The sequence below is a fragment of the Balaenoptera physalus genome (assembly GCF_965194825.1).
Source record: "Balaenoptera physalus genome assembly, chromosome: X".
Classification (NCBI taxonomy): Eukaryota; Metazoa; Chordata; class Mammalia; order Artiodactyla; family Balaenopteridae; genus Balaenoptera; species Balaenoptera physalus.
Genome location: NC_138903.1, coordinates 64,340,555 through 64,344,897, shown reverse-complemented (window position 1 = coordinate 64,344,897; position 4,343 = coordinate 64,340,555). Strand labels below are relative to the sequence as shown.

The 4,343-nt window shown below is 41.9% G+C and overlaps 1 pseudogene across 1 annotated transcript; it reads left to right on the top strand.

The window, feature by feature from the left end:
* The first annotated feature begins 1,628 nt into the window (after positions 1–1,628).
* On the top strand, positions 1,629–3,771 carry LOC309653054 (nucleosome assembly protein 1-like 2 pseudogene; annotated as a pseudogene). The gene has a single exon. The product of its transcript is annotated as a nucleosome assembly protein 1-like 2 pseudogene (transcript).
* The last annotated feature ends 572 nt before the right edge of the window (positions 3,772–4,343 follow it).

Genomic DNA, 4,343 nt, shown 5'->3' with positions numbered 1-4,343 from the left:
TTTCTCCTCCTTCTACTCCCATTTCTTCTCCTCTTCCCGTCCTCTTCTTTTCCCTCATTATTATCAAGAAAGTTTTTTAAATGGAAATTTGGTTGTGTGGAAAGTAGCACAGGCACCACATCAACTATAAAACAACCAGTCACCCATCCTTAGAAACCTATCATCTAAAAGGGAGGTTGTGTGGTAGAGTGAGAAGAAGCACTGCAATAATACAGTGTTTACAGTTTTCTAAATTAAAACACACACACACACACACACACACACACACACACACACACATCTAAAAACCTGGAAAGAAATACACTAACACTCTATGATTATTTCTGTGATTATGACACAAAAAACGGTTAACTGTTAAATTTGGAATATAATAACAAACACTCTTTAAAAATCAAAATCTTTAAGTTATATGTGATCAGTATTGAAGTATGGACAAGAAAAAACTAGTTGGTTTCCCTACCGTAGGAAATTTATTCCATCTTGTTAATACATTATCATGTCTTTAACTTTTTCCCTAGTGCCAAGTCATTGAATATTTCCAATTTACTCAGAATTTCAAGGCAAATGTTTTGCTTTTAGGAATATTACTTCACATTTGAGTATCCTTTTGTTTTACCTCCAAGACAGCCAGCATGGAGGGAGGGTAATTTGCAATTCAGCAGCAGTATTCTGGGATATTGATAATTCAGGTGTTAAGTGTTAACTAGTCATACATATAACTGTGGGCACTGGTCACCATAGACCCTCCTTTACCCCCATTCCATCTCATCTCGCTCTTCCCTAGTAAATGTTATCAGAGTTGATACAACTTTAAAAGAATGTGCACTGTTCATAGATTCTGCAAATCCAAAATTAGAAAAATAAAAGAAATCTCTGGGGAGTCAACATCGCTTAAAGATCTTCATTGTTAATATTTTAGTGTTTTACCCCCTTCTCTCTTCTTCGTGTATTTGAATATAAAAGACTCTCCCCCTCCCGCCCTGCACATGTGTCCTTACAGTAGGAGATAAAATAATGTAATAATCTCAATGGGCTAAAGACATTCCTATTTGTTTGTTTTTGTAATCAGTTGACATTATAGCTGCAACCTTGAGCTCTTTTGGAATTTTTTTAACTGTAATACTCGTTAAACATGGGATAAAAAGAAAGCATATACGTTTTAGAAAAGATTATTGAACAACACTCAATTAGTGGTCATCCGTATTAGATCTATTAATTTTCCATATAAGAGAGACTTGGAAGTCACGTTTCAGGCCTCTAACAACTCCCCTAGCCTGTACTTTTTGCTCTTCTAAGATAAAGTTTTCTCAGGTTTACTAAAGATCTAGGTTAGTCTCAATCTGCTCCTCCTCTACTAGATTGTCCTCAACCCCTCCAGTCTAGAAATTTTGGAGCCTTGCCGCTGGGAAGGGGTGGGGCGCTGGAAGTGTGATGGATCTAATCATTCATTGGACAAGAGCTTGTCAATCACAGCTACCCAGCAAATAAGGTGAGCTTTGAAGCAAAAAGTTTAGAGGGTCATCCTCTGAGAAATCGGCTTGAGGCACCTCCTCCTTTTGCTTAGGCAGCTAGTGAGAAAGGTCATTTAGTGGGCTGCTCGGGCTGCAGCCTTAGGCTTGCTCCGGTATTGCACCCGCCTGCCCCTCTGCTGCTTCCTCCCCCTCAGTCCAGCTTCCGCAGCAGCCTCAACCGCTTCCGTTTCTGCCTCCATCTTAGCCCCCGCCGGTGCCCACGTCTCAACCAACTGCCGTCTACTCCACTTCGGTGAGTCTTTTCCTGTGAAAAAGCTAATGATGGAAGGGCTTGGGGAACAGGGTGCAGCCGGTGAAGAAGGCCCATTAATCGGCGCGGTGGCAGCCGAATCCTCTCCACAGGCCTTGATGGGGTACTCCTTAGATGAGGACTTTACTGAGAGCCTGCCTCTGGCAGTTAAGTACCGAGTGTACGCTCTCAAAAAGCTTCAGGCCAAATCCGCAGGCCTAGAAGCCAAGTACCTGAGGGAATTTCATTCCATCGAGAGGAAATTTGCCGGCATCTATTGGCCCTTATTGGAAAAGAGACGCCAGATCATCAATGCGCTCTACGAGCCCACGAAAGAGGAGTGTGAGATGAAGTCCAAGGCCGAGGACTATGATTATAATGAGGTGGAAGATTATTCTAATGCTCAGATGCAGGGTCCGGAGGAGAATCCGGAGTATGAGGACTTGGAGGAGTATTGCGAGGAAGATTTCGAGGATGTGGAGGAGGTGTTTGGGGAGTATGGAGGAATCGAGGGACATAATGTGGACGAAGAGAAAGAGGAGCCTACAGGGATCCCCGATTTCTGGCTCACGGTTTTAAAGAACGTCGAGGAGATCTTTCCATTGATTCAGAAATATGACGAGCCCATTCTGAAACTCTTGCGAGACGTGAAAGTCAAGTTTTCAAAACCCGACGAGCCGCTCGCCTTCACTCTGGAATTTCACTTTGAACCCAACGACTACTTCATAAATGAGGTGCTGACCAAAACTTACACGCTCAAGTCTAAGCTGCATTACTCTGACCCCCACCCCTTTAGGGGATCTGCGGTGGAGCATTGCATAGGCTGCAAGATAGACTGGAAGGAGGGAAGGAACGTCACTGTGCAAACGGTCCTGAAGAAGCAGAGGCACAGGTTTTGGGGACTGATGCGCACAGTGACTCAGGAATTTCCCCAAGAGTCCTTCTTCAACTTCTTCAGTGCTCTCCGGTGGGGTCTGGATGCTGATGAAGATGAGGAAGACGTCTTCATTGCTCACACTTTGCGCACCTTTGTCATCCCTAGAGCTGTGCTGTACTTCACAGGAGAAGCACTTGAGACCGAGCAAGAGGGGGTGATCAGGGAATGTAATGAGCTGGCTTATGACAAAGTCATTCATGAGAACGGGTTGGCTGCTGTTGAGGGTGCTAAAGGCCAAAGCCTGGACCCCCAGGCAGAAGATATTGATCGCTGAAGCAGGGAGGTTGGTGTATGTGGGCCCCCAGGTTAAGAGCCTGCCTGCGTTTACAGTAACCAAAACTTAACCATAAGTTACTTACCGTCTTAAAGTGTTGTCTCTTCCTGGTATTCTCAGTATAAAACTATGTCCAAATATATTTAACAATGCATTCCATCTAGCACTCCAGTATTGTAAACTTTTTAAAGAAATGTAGAAGGCAGTGAATTCTCTAAGCATATGTAAACCTTGCTATTGTGAATTCATGGCTTTTGTCAGGTTGCTGTTAGTTTCTAGCCATGATAAATTACCAGAACTGATAACTGAGATATATCTGTTTGGAGATTTTTTTTTCCTGGAAAAAGCAAAGTGAGATTGCCCCTGTTCCCCAGCCTTCTTGGTGAATGGGCTTTATTCTGTTTGCACTAACTGTGCCTTCAACTCTTTGTTATAGAAATGCAGCAAGTTATACTAAAATGCACTTGATTTGTAATTTGAGAAACTACTAGCATAAGAATAAATATTTGCAGCAAAACGACATTTATTGTTATTGACTGTTAACTTGTTTATAGGCTCCTGTATTTTATGTGATATAGTGATCTACTCAGAAACCCAGCTGTATTATTGTTTATCAGTGAGGTATAGTTAAAACTATTTTCCCTAAATCCATAAATTGTGCCATGTACTTCTGCAAAGTGGGGTTAAAGTATGCATTTTCTTTTCTGGAATGTTCCTCTCTTTTATGGAAATTACATGATTAGTTAAGCTTTTTCCTTATGTTTGTTCATTCTAAAATAAAGTTAATAAAAATGTTAAACACTGTGTTTCTTCTGAGGGTATTGTAGTTAAGGATATGGCCTTGTCCCTTCAAGTACCAGGTGGAGGCTTTGGTTGGGAGTTATTAGCAGATCAGGTTTATCCTTTGGGTATAGTATGCACTGTTCCTAGGGCCCACTACACTTTTAAGAGTCTACAATGATGTTCTGATTTGTTTTAAAATCAGAAGAAAATGAATCTTATAATAATAACAATGTATATATAATAATCTGTCCTAGATTATTTTTGTCTTATACCAAAAGAGATATAAAATATTATTCGTTTATGTATATATGAATATCATAGAGAAAAAGGGACCAGGAAGGTAAAACTACCTAGACTCCATGAAAATCACAGTGAGGCCCTGGGTCCCACCATTAGAAATAAGTGAAGGAGGGAGGTCATGGAGTGGTTGAGAGGGGTGGTAATGTGACAAAGGAGAAGAAAAGAGGGAGGGGAAGAAGGAAAGAGAGGGACAAGCAGTGATGGGTTCTTCAAGGAACGGGGAATAGAGGGCGTCCAGGCTCAAGGAGCAGTGAATGTCCTGACTAGCTGGAGGGGAGAGGGTTAACA